Source organism: Ambystoma mexicanum, chromosome 4q, assembly GCF_040938575.1.
Source record: "Ambystoma mexicanum isolate Mex_15411 chromosome 4q, UKY_AmexF1_1, whole genome shotgun sequence".
Taxonomy (NCBI): Eukaryota; Metazoa; Chordata; class Amphibia; order Caudata; family Ambystomatidae; genus Ambystoma; species Ambystoma mexicanum.
Window position 1 is genome coordinate 589554677 of NC_090928.1, and position 17331 is coordinate 589572007.

Consider the following 17331-nt stretch of genomic DNA (forward strand, 5'->3'; position numbering starts at 1 on the left):
TAGCTTTAAAATGAAAGTTAAATCTCGTTCCTAGCACATGCGGTTCCAAAGATACGGACAATTTAGTGGAGGTAGATTTTCAGATATGAAATTTTAAAGTTCAGAATGACAAATTACACTTTTACAGGTTTAAAATAACAGAATGGACACACGATTCTATGATGCAGTTCTGGGCAGGTTAACATGGTTTGAATCAGATTATTTTAGACTAAGTGATTGGTTCTGGCACAGTTTTCAGGATACTCACTCCTAGTCTTGGAAGGAATGGGCCTCCGTCACCGATCTGGTCAACAGGTTTAGCTGCGGTTCTCTCACCACGGACGGTCTCTGGTACCGGTTCTGCTCACAGCGATCTGGGTCAGCTCTGCTCTGCTGGTCTGGATCTCTGGTTCTGGCAAAGGTTCTTGGCACTGCATACAGCTCTGCTTTCTGGGTGCTTCTGGCACTAGGTTCTAGGCCAGAATCAAACAGCTCGCCCGGCTGTTGAATAGTTTGGTTAGGTTGCTGGATTCTGAGGCCTACTGAGAAGGATTCAGCTTTTGGACTAGGCCTCTCTGCTGCAAGTTCTGAAATCTGGAGTCTGGTTTTCTAAGTTCTGATTCTGGAGTCTTCTGGATATTGTCTGGTCCGGCAAAATGCTTCGCAAGAAATCCCTTTGAAGTGGAAAGTGAATGTCCCTACCTTGGTCCCAGTGGCTCCTTTTATGTCTTTAGAAAATGGGTGTGTGCCTGGACATAACTAAGCCTGCCCCTCACAACTTATCATTGGCCAAGCTCTCCTCTCTTCCTTGTTTGGGGCAAGGAAATGGAGTGTCATCGTGATGAGGTAAGTTTATGGGTCAGAGGATCCTCCCCTTGTCAATTTGCACACAAATCTATTTTTGATCCAAATATATATTTATCTAAGTACAATTTTTCTAATATTATATGTCCAGTTAAGATATTTTCTGTAGCACCAAATCATCCGATCCCTGTCTTTGTAAGATGTCGTGTCCACTTCTGACAGAATTCTGCCCTTTTCATCAAGAACACAACCTCTAAACCTTTCCAGAATTTACACACACATGCGCAAGGAGTATGGGCATCAGATGATAAAGTGTCAGATTTTTAACATACAGGCATTTGGAGTAATACCTTATTTTCCGCTACTACCCTTAGAACATGCCACCGAGTCCTAACACCTCTTAAAATGTGCACAGAAAAATCACAAGAATATATGATATTATTATATAATTTTGACAATTTCGTACTATGAATTATCCATCTTTTTAAAATTATGCTCTGGCCCAGATGGGTGTGGTTTAGGTTCCAAAGCACATGGGGGGATTTCTGTCTGTCCCCGCCTCCAGCTCAGGTGGCTCCCAGAAGCTCTGCTCCTACCAGTTTCTTCCAAGAGGAAGCCATTTATGACCCCCCCTATTTTAACATTTGCCTGAGCCAAGGAAAGCTCATTGTTCTGTTTCCTGCAGCCCCAGGTACCCCACCCCTAATTCAATCAGAGAGGTGTGATCTCCTTTCGGTGGTGCAGCAGAAGGGAGGCCAGGCCTGGGAATGCAGTTGCTGGGCAAGTTTCCACTCCTGTCGGGGGCAATTGTCAGGCAGAATTCAATCTCTTTAAGCCAGGCTTCAGCTAAATGTCACTTTTGTTCCCAGTTTTTCTTCATTCAAATCAAACTTACAATTTTTACACATGCAGCTAGAATGCTGATTCTAAGTTCAAAACTATGACATTTAAACAGTTGCAACCTATGTGACACTCAAAAAGTAGGTCACTCATTTATTCTAAACATTTCGATTTAAGTGGTTTTAAATCCAATTTCACTTAAGCTGCTGACATCCACCGCTCAGCCAGTTGTGTTATGAACATTATTTTAGGCTCTTCATCTTTCCAGATTTTGTATGCACACAAGACTACATTCTGCCAAATGTCTGCTGGTGTTCAGTGAGATTTTTGAATATCTTGCAATGTTTAAAATAGGCATTTTTAGCTTGCATTTCAGAGAAACAAAGGTGATTTCAAGGCGCTTTTTGAGCTCACCGGCACTGCTGTTTTTCCTTTGGCACCACGTTTCACTCATGCTGCTTCTGGCCCATCACGCTCGCACTGGTGGGTGGCAGGTCAGGCGACCATTTTGGTGTGCGCAAAACTGTGCGGTTTTCCTGGATTCTGTCGCAAATGTGGTCTTTTCGCCATCTTGGATTTTCTAAACCCACAGCACCAAATGTTGTAGCATAATAGTTCAAACATGGGTCAAGACACCCAACAGTGCGTTCTTCCTGGGCGGAGAACACACACCATCACGAACAGCAGCGTCGGGACATGGCACTGTTTGCAAGGGGCCCTGGTCGGTGGGTTGCTACATGTGACGCGCACTCTGGCTGACCTCTGCTCCTCTGTGGAGACTATGCGCCAGTCGTTCTCCCTGCCGTCTTCCGGCCCAGATTCCACCGGGGCCCCCTGTGGACCTGGCATGACCAACACAGCCAGCTTGGTGGAGATCCCATCCCTGCCACAGTCGGGAGTCGGCGGTCCAGCAGGGGTGGACACCACAACTGGAGACAAGCTGATGGAGGATGTGCAGGCATCATCAGACAGGGCACATGGACAGCAGCAGCAGCAGGAGCAGGCTCTAGGTGGGAGCAATGATGGCTCGGGGCCATCAACATCAGGTGGGCAGGCATCGGCCAGAGGGCAGAAGGACCCTGGAATGGGTGTGTCTTCCGTGTGGCTGCAGTTGGGCCATCGTATAGGTGCGGAGCAGCGGCGGGCGGAAGAGGCGCGGCTCATCATGGTCAGGGCAGAGTTCTCCATGCGTCGGGCGTTGAGGCGGGCAGAGTGCCTCGAGGCGACTCGCAGGGAGTTGGAACAGGCCATGAGTGCCTCCCTGCGAGATCTCGGGGCCAGGACAGAGGCCCGCCTCCAGCAAATAGACATGGAGTTCGATGATGCCCTGGCCGACAACATCACTGAGTGAGCCGCAGGACTTGCCCGCCGCCATTGTAAATAGTTTATAGTGTTAGGTTTCCTTTTCTTTTTTTTATTTTGGGGCTTTTGGACTATGCCCCACACTTTTTTATATAGTTTTTTTGTTAGGTAGGTTATTAGATAGGTTTCATTTATTTCGTTGGGCTCATGTGCCCTTGAAAATTGGATTGTTAATTTCGTTTCACCATGGATCAATGGATTTACCTTTTTGCGTTTCATTTGGATTTGGTTTGGTGGACAGAGAGTTTTGGCCATTTTTCTTTTGGATTACTTGGGATTTTTTGAGGAATTATTATTTTTTTTTTGAACATGCATTTCATTTCATGTTTGCCATTATTTTATGCTTTAATTACTTTAAATTGATTTTCATGTTAATACATTTTGATGTTTTACTTCAATGTGTGGGATTCGCTCATTGGGTTCATGCATATCGACATGTGGGTTTAATCAATCAATGGCAACCAGTGTGTGTGTGTGTGTGTGACGGACATGTGTTGATGTACATAGTTGACTTTTGGTTTGTGTCATGAGATGGGCATGTCACTGCTGGGTGGGTGAGTGGGTGGGGGGACATTAGTGGGACATGAGTGGGGGCCTGCTGGCAGGTGCCCCTCACTGCTGGGGGGTGGTGGTGCTGGGGGACATGAGTGGGACATGAGTGGGGGCCTGCTGGCAGGTGCCCCTCACTGCTGGGGGGTGAGGGTGCTGGGGGGGCATGAGTGGGACATGAGTGGGGGCCTGCTGGCAGGTGCCCCTCACTGCTAGGGGGTGGGGGTGCTGGGGGACATGAGTGGGGGCCTGCTGGCAGGTGCCCCTCACTGGTGGGGGGTGGGGGTGCTGGGGGACATGAGTGGGACATGAGTGGGGGCCTGCTGGCAGGTGCCGCTCACTGCTGGGGGCTGGGGGTGCTGGGGGACATGAGTGGGGGCTTGCTGGCAGGTGCCCCTCACTGCTGAGGGGTGGGGGTGCTGGGGGACATGAGTGGGGGCCTGCTGGCAGGTGCCCCTCACTGCTGGGGGGTGGGGGTGCTGGGGGACATGGGTGGGACATGAGTGGGGGCCTGCTGGCAGGTGCCCCTCACTGCTGGGGGGTGGGGGTGCTGGGGGACATGAGTGGGACATGAGTGGGGGCCTGCTGGCAGGTGCCCCTCACTGCTGGGGGGTGGGGGTGCTGGGGGACATGAGTTGGTGATCACTAGTGCAAGGTGACCTGTGGCCTGGCTGGGGGCATGCCCATGGTGGATGGACTGCCTGCGGGACATGGCCAGGGGTGCTGGGTAGTCCCCTGTGGTGTGAGTTTCCTGCAGGGTCCGTGGAGGGGGTAGAGGGCACACCTCTGAGAACCCACACTGCCAATTGACGTGTGGGACTCCCCGTGCACCCCCTGGATACACGTACCCCGCTCTGACAGCGAAAGCACGTGTGGAACTTCCCCCATACCGTGTTATACACATACCCCGCTCGCACAGGCCCAATCACGTGTGAAACTTCCCGCGCACCCCAGTAATCCACGTACCCCGTTCGCACAGGCCCAATCTCGTGTGAAACTTCCCACGCCCCCCAGTAATCCACGTAGCCCGCACGCACAGGGCCTGCCGCGTGTGAAACTTCCCGCGTACCCCCCAAATCCACGTACCCCGCACGCACAGGGCCAATCGTGTGTGAAACTTCCCGCGCACCCCATTAATCCACGTACCCCGCTCGCACAGGCCCAATCTCATGTCAAACTTCCCGCGCACCCCAGTAATCCACGTAGCGCACACGTACAGGGCCAATCGCATGTGAAACTTCCCGTGCACCCCAGTAATACACGTACCCTGCTTGCACTGGGCCAATCGCGTGTGAAACTTCACACGTACCCCAGTAATACACGTACCCTGCTCGCACAGGCCCAATCGCGTGTGAAACTTCCCGCGCACCCCAGTAATCCACGTAGCCCGCATGCACAGGGCCAATCGCGTGTGAAACTTCCCGCGCACCCCCCAAATCCACGTACCCTGCACGCACAGGGCCAATCGCGTGTGAAACTTTTTGCGCACCCCAGTAATACACGTACCCTGCTTGCACAGGCCCAATCGCGTGTTAAACTTCACGCGCACCCCAGTAATCCACGTACCCCGCTCGCAGAGGCCCAATCACGTGTGAGACTACCCGCGCAGCGGGGTACGTGTATTCAGAGGGGTGCGCTGGGAGTTTTACAGGTGTTTTCGTGGCTGTGGGCCTGTGTGCCATGTACGGGATTTGTGCTCTGTACATGGTGCAGGGGGAGGGGTTGGGGGCGTAACTGGCACTGCTGCAGGGTCGCTGCGCCACTCTGCGCCATGGCTGGTTTTGGATATTAAAATCCATGAATATGCTGTGCGCAGAAATGGATTTTAGCGCACGCGGCTGGCGCAGAAAGTCGCACGCGCACCTTGTGCGCCAGCCGCGTGTGCCACTTGTGTGCTGAATTCTATGAATTACCCCCTTTATCCAGTCACTTTCGCAGCACGCATGCTCGCGGCTTTGCACATCAAGCAGTATCTGTTGCATCCCAACAAGTACACATATGTATTAGTTTTAGGTTTTAACAAATACACTCGTATTTCATCTGCTTCCAAATCTGGCATCATTGTGGTCAAAGAAACCTGAATTTAATGTTTTTTTTTTTTTTTTTAAATACCAAGTTTCGACCCCAAACACAAGATTCAGATAATGTAAATAATGTGGCAGCGCTTGTGTAATCCCATTGATGACACACAGCTGTTTGGTGTAACACTAAGGCTCGCGTTTCTATTCCAGGCACAGTGGATGCTCTGTTTTTCGGTAATCCCGCGAAATCCTGCAGCAGCTCCGCCCTTTTGCTCGGATTTATTTTCTGCCATACTCCTTCCTGGTATTTACCTTGTATTTAGTTATCCTAATATTTGCTAAAGTGACAGCAAAAAACAGGAACATGAAATGCAAATTGAAGAATATATCGTGTTTCATTAAACGCACAGCAGCTAATTATTTCTGTTCATTTACATGAAATCACTCTGGATTAAAAGATGTTGTTTCCAAACATGTATTAATTAGTGAGTATATGAATGTTTCATCTTTGAGCTGCCTCATTTGTATGTTGGTCGCTATGATAGTCATATATTTAGTTAAATACATGTGTACATTGTTAGCAATCGCATATAATACAAGGTCGGAGATATTGAACCTTCAATTATGCATAAATTGCTCTCCCAAACGGAGGGCACTTTTTGGGCAGTTTAGGACGTTTGTACATACATATCGGACTCTAAATTTGTACGTAAGGTTTTGCGCAGTTACATCAGGAGGGGTCACATTTATAGATGGTCTGAGCATTTTTTAAATCCCAACTGGTTTGCATTGAAAATAATTTCTGTCACGTCCGCATCTCGAACTGCTGGATGGATTATCACCAGAATTGCGTGGGGCGTATCGACCGCTCCCAAAAGTGTCTATTTGCAAATTTGGTTTGAACTGTTCGGCGGATTTCATAAAAATGCCCAAAAAGTGTTGAGAGTGAAGACTCTCTCTTGTGGGGCAGCAGTAATGCGTTTAACGTGCTGCACGTTTCACAATGAAACGAGGCCCACACGATCACTGCCGGTTTCACTCCATCTTTACTTAAAACGAACTTAACTTCCCCTTCCTTCCTGCATCCCCATCACATCCTTTCCCGGGTCTCACACCCACCCTAACCCTACCTTCCACATAACGATGTGGACTGGAACATGAACATGACAAAAAGTAGGTTAAAAAATGTGTCAGGTTTCGATCTGATCTGCTGGCTCACTTTCTTATTCGGTGTCCACTAACGCTTCTCAACCAATCAAAAAAGTGAGTAACATTTGCAGACATCACATATAAGTGCTGGTTAGTCAACTGAGAAAGGTGAGGAATGCCAAAATGTTTAATACAGATGTCATTTAGGATTCACAATCAGTGCCCATAATGTGAAGACAGAAAATATTCAAGAACACATCATTACACTAGTCTTAGATATGAAACAACCTCTCGGGTGAGGGTTGGAGAGGAGGGGTGGCATGGAATATATCTAGAAGGGGCCAAAAACTAAAAAAGGAGTTGTTTTTTTCTCCAGATGTTTGCTAAAAAAATGGTTGAGGACATTTGTGTGTATGTGTGGGTGTATATATATATTTACTTTTTATACTCCTGTTAGGGAGAACACTTGTTGGGTGGCATATACTGTTAAGGATTTCAATCAGGCGATACACTCTGCTCCCGGCCTAGTGTACAGCACAATGGAAAAACTTATTTGATATACAGATTCAATTATTTGAAAGATGTACCACTCGTATCACACCCCTTATTTAAGAATACCCGGGTCACGCTGGACCAGAAATCAGGCTGGTTTGTAAAAGGTATTATTTATTTACTTAGTTAAGATCAAAATCACAATATATATATTAATAGGTAAACAGCAATCACCAATGGGGTGACAGAACACAGAATGATATCTTTAATACACTAGGACTAAGTAATGAGCAAAACAAATGCAGCACAGAAAATAATACTTTTGTGTTGGTTTCAGATCAGATTACACAATGGTTAGAAATTCCCCCTCAACCCACCAATAGGCAATGCAAAGAGATGGAAGGAGAGAAAGCAGGTATTCAGGAATAGTACAGATCACAGTGTCTCACTTCCCCCTTCCCCCTTACAAAGAAAGAGAAAAACGAAGTGGGCTTTTCAACTGTCAGCATGACTTTTAAAGTGGCTGAGCAAAAATCTAAATGTGTGGAAAAATGCTTAAATTGTTGTAAGTTCCTATGGGAGCTGTTTTGAACAGTTGCACACAAGCATAAGCAATGATCTGGTCAGCAGAAAACATTTGCAATCTTAAAATCCAAGTCGGAAGCAGTTTAACTCTATTTTGCACGTGTAAAATTTCTCAGGGTATTAAAATCTCTGCAAACTTTTCCATGCGTGATATTCGCGATAACGGGAGAACTGCACTGTTTTGAAATCTATCGATAGCTACAAATGTTAGCTGCAAGTAGGAGTTGAAATTTCGTTTCTATCACAAAAAAAAAACTGAGGAGTAATAGTGGTTTTAGTAAAGGTCGTTTTTGCAAGATAGGCGGGAGAATGGAAAGAGGTTCCAGTTTTAAAATCAGAAAAATACTGACTATGAACTAGAGCATCCAAGATAAGCCACCAGGCCGGCACAGGTAAGAGTCAGGAGTGATTTGCGACTCAGTCCTGGTTCCTCGCTGTCTACCAAGGAGCGCTAGTCTGGTCACTCAAATGAAATTAATAGATCAAAGTTGACAAATGACTATAAAAAGGATGCTTTTACATATAGACAGAATAAGATTTCACTACAGGTTTAAACAAAATTACTGATTATGGAAGTAATGATAGTTCAGAGGTTCGGAGGGACAAGGTAATGCACGGGAATCAACAGTTCTAGCTTCCTGTCAATACTCATAAAACAAAATGGATTTAAGATTTTGGACCGTCAGGATTCCGGACCGTCAGGATTCTGGACCGTCAGGGTCCGGATCTATCGGGGACTGACAGCTGGGCACCTCGGACTGGACAGCGTCAGCAAGGCTCTCTGGTCACAGCTTGCCCATGTGAAAGGTGATTGGGTCAGAGTCTACTCTCTGCCCTGAAAGGAGGAGAGAAACAGTGTGTCAACTTTATGGTGTAATTTTATGATGCTGAGCATACACCCCTAGTCACTGAAACACAAAGTCTAATTTTGGCAACATACATATTTACACATGTGCAACCTCTCTAAAGATCACATACACAGATTGCATATTTTACATAGCAGCTATTCCTAAAAACCCTGTAGCTGTGGGATCTTGTCTCTGCTTTCCACAGAATTTTGCCCTTTTCACTATGAAAAAAATGTCCAATTTTTAAGCAACTTTCCTCAAATGTGCGTGTTTAACATAGGGATATGCGTGTACATTTTCACCATTCTAACAGTAATGCATTTTGCGTAAAATCACATATCTTGCCATTGCTGTCCAGAACATGTCACATAGTTCTTGCGCCTCTTCACAGTGCAGCCGGAAATTAAATGAACAACTCTGTCATTTTTGTATTTTCCACCATTTTGACTGGCAAGTTATAAGTCTTTTAAAAAGTGTTCTTTGTTCATGTCCAGCAACAGATGGTTGCTTGGGTCCGCCTCCTTTTGTCTCCCTATAGTGCAGGAGCATGCACCTCCTGGCTTCTTCCTTCTGGAGTCCATTTACGACCCCCTTCTCACTTCCAGTTTCCTTGGTCGGAGGATGTCCATTGTTTAGTCCTGGGCTGACCAGCAATTAGCACCTCCCTGTGAGTTTCAGCTGAGAGGAAGGCCTCCTTTCTGGGAGGACACTGCCTTTCCAGTTCTTGGCAGCTCCGCCAGGTTTAATTTAATTGTTAAATTCTTTTGGCTTTTCTTTAGCACAAAACAAACTTGTGGCATCAAATAACAGATAGAATTCTCGTTCAAGATTTTAAACCTATGGGATAAAAAACAACTACAATATGGGTTACTATCAGTAACAGGCCTCTTATATTGCAAAGATTCTACTTTCAGTTTATAACATGTTAAAGTTTAATCAGGAAGGCCCCTGACAGCTGTCATCACAGGTAGCCCTCTGCTGCACAGAGATTTTTTTTACAGATCCACAGGCAGCCCACTTTTGCTGTGGAGATCTCTTTATGCTCTTAGCCTTTCAGGACCTTGTAAGTTCACAGTGATTCCTTAAACTAAGTGAATTTTCCTTCTGCACTCCACTTTCAATTGTTGTGGAGCCCAGTGACAACTTTCAGTAGTGAGAGCTCTGTTCCACCACTGACAACATGTGTGGAAGATTGGGCAGCCATCTTTTTGTGCGAGGAAAAGTGTTATTTTCAGGGGGTTTGGCGCGCACTACGGTTTTGCGGCCATTTTTCTGTTTCTGGCACCACCATAACGGAGTGATGCAGCATAGCAGAGCAAAGGTGGGTCAATGCATCCCACAGAGCACCCCCTCCCGACTTGTTTTTGACCAATCATCAAGGGGAAGTCGGGAGATTGGGATGTTCTTTTTTTTTGTCCATGTGGAGAAATTCAGCTGCTTCTCCTGTCAGTGCTGGAGGCGACCTGCTCTCCACACCGGTTCTGGTCAGGAGTATTGCTGGTTCTGGTTAGGAGTATGGAGAGGAACTCCGGGCCCCTTGGGTCTTTCCCCCGGTCCCCTAGTGGTCCTCCTTGGTAGTCCTTTGGATAGTTCTTAATCCAGATGCTAGAAGATAAAATAGAGCACGGTTATGGATATTTTCCCACTACTGTGTCCACACGGCATATGGGGATGGCAGCAGTGGGAGGACACTTGCATTGGTTCTAATTGCCACTATTCCCCATCTGGGTTTCCGGTTGGTTCCTCTATTTGCTACAAAGTATGGCTGGGATGGCAACTCTTCAGCTGGTTTATGTGGACCTACTTATCTTCCCCTTCTCCCAAACTGCCGTTGGGGTTGTGGATTCTCTAGGCGACTGGTGAGATTCTGTTTACAATTTCAAAAGGACCCCGCCAAGAAGGGAGGAATTTGCGCTGTTTGGCTTGGTTCCTTTGGAAATTGTACAAGTATACCCGGTCTCCTACTTGGTATTCCTTTTTAGTTGTCTTAAGGTCATAGTTGGTCTTCATACTGTCTGCAGATCTTTCTAGATTCCGCTGAGCAAAGGCAAAAGCATGTTGAAGGTGTTTTCTCAGATTTTCAACATACTCATGATTTGTGGAGGCTTTTATCAAGGTCTGCTCTTGGGTTCTGTAGAGCAGATGCTGGGGTAGTACCATCCTTCGTCCAGTCATCAGCTCAAATGGAGACATTTCTGTTGCAGAAGAAGGGGTATATCTGATGGCCATCAGGACAAGGGGTAATTGAATGTCCCAACTTGCCCCAGAATCTGCCACAAATGTTTTTAATAAGCTCACAATTGTTTTGTTGTACCTCTCAACTCCACCACTAGAAGATTTTCGGTAGGCAATGTGTAGTTTCCTTTTGGCCCCAAGTATCTCCCACATCTTTGTCATCACTTCGCTAGTGAAGTGGCTACCTCGGTCTGACTCAATACTTTGGGGTAGTCCAAAACGCGAGAAGATGTGATTGATCATCAGGGCAGCTGCTGTTTCTGCCTTGCAATTTGAGGCCGGGAGACATTCCACCCACTTAGTGAACAAGCATGTTACGGACAACATGTACTTGTTCCCCCTAGAGGAGCGAATCACAGGCCCAATGAAATCGACTTGCAAATCTGACCAAGTCAGTGTCATCCCCCTCTTTTGGAGGGGAGCACGGTGTGAGTGATCTTGGCTGAAATTGTGCACACACAAGACACCCCTTCAACTATTGGTCGAGGTCCTGCCCCATGTCTGGCCAGTATGCAACCTCTCGCAAGATTTCTAATGTCGTATGAAACCCCTGATGACTGGCTGTGGCTGCATCATGGGCGTGACTTAGCATCAGGCTTCGGAATGAGGTAGGGACCACCCACTGGTCATGGCCAGCTACGGAACATTTTTGGACATTTCATCAACACTCTGAGGTCCTCTTTCCCAATGTAATCGGTATCCGTCAGGGGAAAGTTCTCAGGGTCCTCAATGTGTTGATAAAACTTACCAATTATTGAATCCCCTTTTTGAGCTGTAATCAAATCAGCATCTGGGGTCTCTTTACTCCATTGTGCAGTTGAGAGTTCATTGTGAGCATTTGTCTGGGACCTAGTGATAGCAGTGACCTGGATTTCCCCCAACAGGGACTCGATCTCAAGTGGATCCCCTTGGATGGGTCTGGTTTTGGCCAGCTGATCAGCTCTGTCATTTCCACTTTTGTCTGGTCCCTCTACCTTAGAATGACCCTTGATCTTTTTCCAGTAGATGGTCATCCCATTCGAGATGACCAGATAATCAATATTTTGTATTAATTTTCCGTGTTTTAAAGGTTTATTATTAGCACATGGCATGCTTTTGGTTTTCCAGTTAACTAGGTGCTCCACAAACTCATTCCGTACATAATCTGAATCAGTGATTATGACCAGCTTGTGGAGTCGGTGTTGGAAAGCAGTGAGGATGGCTTGATGCACAGCTATCAACTCTGCCACTTGACTACTTCAGGGACCGATTTTGTACCCAGCGGAGGGTTCTGGGGCATCATTCACCCAGGCATTCCCTACACCGGCCACAAGTTCCTTTTCCCCGTTGTTGTCAACATGGTAGGAGCACCCATCCACATACAAGGTGAGCATTCCCTCACACTTGTCTCCTCCATAGACTTTGTGTGGGGAATTAAGGTATGCCTCCATGTTGCCCTTGATTTTAAGACTTTCATCCTCGAGACAGTTTTCTCTGGCACAATCATGCACGTCAGCCAGACCTTGCACAAGGGGACTCTTCTTGTTTTGGCCATATCTGACCTCCACAGGAAAGCCTTGCATTGACAGAATCCAGGAAGTACTTTGGGAATTACTCACATTTCCGGCCCGGATTATGTCACTTTGAAGATATTGCAAAGGTTGGTGTGGAGTCTCCACTATGATGTGTTCCCCCTGGATAAACGGGCGATAATTCTTCAATGCCCACACCGTTGCCAGGAGTGCCTTCTCACAATCGTCGAATTTTTCCTCCACAGAGGATAAAGTCTTACTCGCATAGGAGATTACTTTATTGACCTTGTCATGCTTTTGATATAATACTGCAGTCAAGCATGCATTTGATAACCCTGTCTCCAAGGAGAACTCCTTGTTTCTGACAGGGTAAGCTAGGCAAGGCGCTTGTGAGAGGCTTCTTTTGAGGTGTCTTACTGTCTCGGCTTGTTCTCTGCCCCTCTCCCACTTGACCCCCACCCTTCAACAGATGGATCAGGGGTCTCGTGCGTAATCGTCGATGAACTTTCTGCTGTAATTAGTTAGTCCAAGGAGGCTCCTTAGTTCTGGCAGAGTTGTTGGGTCTTTTATTTTCCTGCATGCTTCTACTTTCTTTTCCTGGGGACAGAGACCCTCAGTAGTTATCTCATGCCCCCATAAATTGACACGGGTCCTGCACCACTGTGCCTTTTGGAAGGAGAGTTTTGCTCCGGCAGCCCTCAACTGGGTCAGATCAGAATATAACGGGTCTCTGCTATACAGTTGAGCTTTTGATTAGAACATCATCTACATAGGCCAGGTTACCCCTTTCACCCAAGTCGGGGATGGCCTTATGCAGAAAGATGGTAAATTAATTGCCAGAGTTGATGTATCCGAAGGGACTCCGGGTCCAAGTGTACTGCTACCGCCGTAAGATAAAGGCTGGCTTGTATTGGTCCTCCCTACTGACAGGTACAGTTCAAGACCCATTGGTCAGGTCAATTGCAGTGAATACCTTTGACCCCTTGATCTGGGCCCGCCCTTGGTCAATGAAGGGAAGAGGCCATCGGGAAGTATGGACCCGTTTGTTGAGCTCCCTTAGGTCAGCACAGATTCTCCACTGGCCGTTTGTTTTCAAAATCCCCAGCACCAGATTATTGAAGTTGCTGTGGACTGGACGAATTATCCCACGGGACTCAAGGTTCTTAATTATTTAAGTAGGGACTCCATTGATGCGAGAGGGAAGCAATATTGCTTCACAAACACTGGAGTCATGCCAGGGTCTGTGGGAATTGTTGTTGTGTGGATGTTGGTGCAACCACAGTCATATGAGTCCACCACAAAGAGATCTTGAAAATCTAACAAAACTTGTTTCAATTTTTGCTTCTCCTCCAGAGTCTCACAGGCATCCGCCAGGTTGACTCTCTCTTAAACCATCTGCCTGAAGCCTGGTAAGACTTCTGGTTTGGCTATCTCATCGGCATCCTCCAGCTGGGTGGAGAAGTCCCTGGTAAAAGTACTGATTTGGACTGATGGCTTCAGGTGGGGAAGGCAGTCCTTGTGGACTTGAAAGATCACCTCATCCCTCCTGAAGTCACAGGTCACATCTTCCTTACCATAAGGGCAGGAGGAGTACACCAGGAAATTCCCCCCATGCCGGGTGAAGATCCTGTCTGGTGTTGTGTCATCATCACTATCACTGTCAAAACAGTCCTTGGGGATTGGTCCTAAAGGTTTGTTGCCTAAATCTATGGAAAAATGTCAGTCATCAACCGCCATTCCAATAATGGTGCCTGTGCCCAGAGTGATACTCTTTAGGTTGCTGTTATCCATCTCTATCTGAATGGTGTCGCGTTCTATATTGACTAGTGGTGTTTGGTTTACCCCCAACCCTTGCTGTTGGAAATGAGAATTAAGATGAACATAGGCGTCAGGATTTTTCAGTTTCTGTCCTCTTTTAATCTTTACTTCCAGTGAGAATTGTCGGGTCCGTTCTGGGATGTTGACTTCCTCTCCAATCTGAATTTTAACTGCATATGGTAGCCGTTGAGCTGACCGAAATGCTTTCTTGGGTCACTAAAGTCCATGGGATTACCCGCTAATCGGGACCAGGCTTTGACGTTTATTAGGTTCAAACTAATGGCAAAGCGATTGAGAATGTCACTACCTAAATAAAATGCAACAGGGACATCTCGCACTACCCAACAATTATGGACTATGCTCTCATTACCTATGGAAATTTTGAGCATACACCTGCTAGGCAGGAGATGGTTGGAATTGGGTGTTTCCAGGTCCATTTCCCATTTGTCTAACAGTTTAAATGTTGGAATGGTTGAATCTTTTGGGAGTTTTCGGAACAAGGCCTCGCTGATGAAGGTCTTACTGTTGTTCACACACACTCGGGCGAGGACAGAGTCCTTCCCTTCATTTGTGAATTTGTATAGAATTTCAGAGTGTTTCCTTCCAGTGTGGAATGCCACCTTAGACTGGAAGGAAGGTTGATTTTCAGAAATAGCGAGGACTCCCCATCACCGGTTTGTTGTCCTACTGCAATTACTGTCAGATCTGGGATTTGGTTATTCTGGAAGTGGAATTCAATTTGGTCAGGTTTCTGTTCAACCATGTGGCATGTGCCATTTAAACTAACATGGTTGACACTATGTTTCAATTTTATTGGTCGGTTAGTATGGGTCCATAGGACCTTGTTTACACAATCTATGAGGGGAGACAATCTACGCAGGATGTCATTCCCTAGTAAACATGGTGTGCCCTCTGGAATCACAACTATGACCAGGTGCTTCACCTTATGTCACCCATTTTTAATGTCTAAATCCGAAGTCCCCTCGACAGGAATTTCCTTCCCATCAAAGTTCTGAAGTTGTCCAGGAAGAGGGGTGAGAGGGATTTGGTATTTCTCCCCACTTCCCAAATTCAGCTGATCAAAGGACCTTTTTGACAGAAGGGTGGATTGTGATCCAGTGTGCACCAGTGCCAAAATTGTATATTACCCCTGTATTTGGACTGGGGCATAACATCTTCCCTCCTTCTCCTCAAGGGGGCGGAGATAATGTACATTTTTGGCCAATTGGTGGGTTAATTTCCTTGCTTTTGATTCTGACAAAAGGGTGATTTGGGCAGGATTTTGTTAGGGATCTTGGGAACCTGTAAGAAAAAGGTGGCAATTGGATATGGGGGAAGTTTTGGGCTCCCCTGGTTCTGAGTCTGGGCTGCCCCCCCCCCCTTTTTGGAGGCAGTCACCCGAATCGGTTTGACCAAGGTGATTTTCTTGCTGGTCATTCTGGGATTCAATAATGGGCGGTTTAAACTCAGTCCCCACATCCACCCAGTCTTGACCAGGATCTCTTGGGACCCATTTTCCTTTGGGAGGAGTTCCCCCATCCCTGAAGGAGAAGATCCTTTTCCCAGAATCCTCTGAGGACCCCTCTCCTTCAAATTGGAAGATCCGCACCTCCTCCACAAAATGGGCCTTTTTAGGCACTTTATTTCTCCTACCCGCCCTCTGTTCCTTAGGTTGCAGATTTTCAGGGGCAGTAGATTTTGGTTCCGGTTCCTGTGTTTCCAGGGGCTTTCCACAAGTGGGGAATGAAGCTTCCTCTAAGGCTTTACACCCCCTTCCTCCTGTGCCTCCTCCCTGGGATCCGGTGGGTTGTCGGGGTTCTTCCCCCGTCATTGTTCTGGAGCACCAGACCCTTGATTTGAGGAGTTCTGAGTCGCCATGTTCATCTGAGTCGCCATGTTCATCATGTTGAGCCCTCAGCATGCGACCCAGATCGTGTGCCATGTTCTGGACCTGGCGCTCAAGTTGTAACACCCTCTCTAGCTGGTGCGGGGTCCTCTGGTCCACCATTGGTTGATCACGGGAAGGGTAACTATCTCTTCTCCCGTAATACCCCTGGTTAGGATAGTTTTGGTACCCCTCCACCCTTGGCCTCCCCTCTCTCGTATTGGGCTGTCTGGGCTCAGGAAAGTGGGGAAAGAGAGAAAGGTTGTTTTGGCGGTTGAGGTTTGGCGGGTACCGGGGAAAGAAACTTGGCCCGGCATTTGAAGGATTACTGCCCTCCTAGGGAAAGTGAGGAGGGATGTTTCCTGGGTTAGCAGCTGTCTGGTTGTATCCCTCCCCCTTGGGCTAGAGGAGTCTACACATAGCCCAGGATGGGTCTGTTGTCCTTGTAACGTGGGCTGATGTAGTCAGGGGAGTTAGGGGTCCCATTTGTGGGGTTGCCTCCCTGACTCCCTGTTTGGGATTGGCCCGAGGGTCTTCTGGTTCTGGGGTTGGTATGATTCTGCACGGGAAGGATGTTAGGCCCCCCCATCTCCAGATATAAAATGGGGCAAACTTCACCTCCGCCACCTTAGCAGCAGCAGGGGTGTTGGTTGGTTTTTGGCTTTTGTTAGTATTTTTACTTTCTAGTGGCTTCTGCACTCCGTAGATGCAAGTTGCTTGTTCAATGACCCAGTCTAGTGATCTTTTCTCGTGAAAGTCCCTCACTAGCTGGGTCATAATGTATTTAGGGAGAGCAAGAAAGAAGGTGTTAACAAATTCCCTACTGTCAGTGCGCACCCTTCTGGTGGTCTGTGCAATGGTGCGTTTCAGTTCTTGGACAAATTCTTTTGGGGCCCGGTCTTTCCCACATTGCAGGTTGTAGGCTGCTTTGCGGGGCTCTTGACGGTTTCTATGAATAGAAAAATGCTTCAGGACGGCCTCCCTATAGGTGGGCCATCTTGAAAGGTTTTGATCCTCCAGCCCCACAAAGAAGCTGGAGTACTCAGGTGAAAATGTCCACTTTACATACTGAATACTGCTTTGGCTGTCCTTCAGGTGGAAAGTCTCCATCATTTGCTCAAACGATTCAAGGTACTCTCAAACTGAATATTTGTCATTTTTGTGGTGGGGCGGGACGACGCTCCTAATAGCTTTTATTTGCTTCAGGGGATCTTGAAGTAAAGCTCTCTTAACTTTGTTGGCCTTTTTAGTTC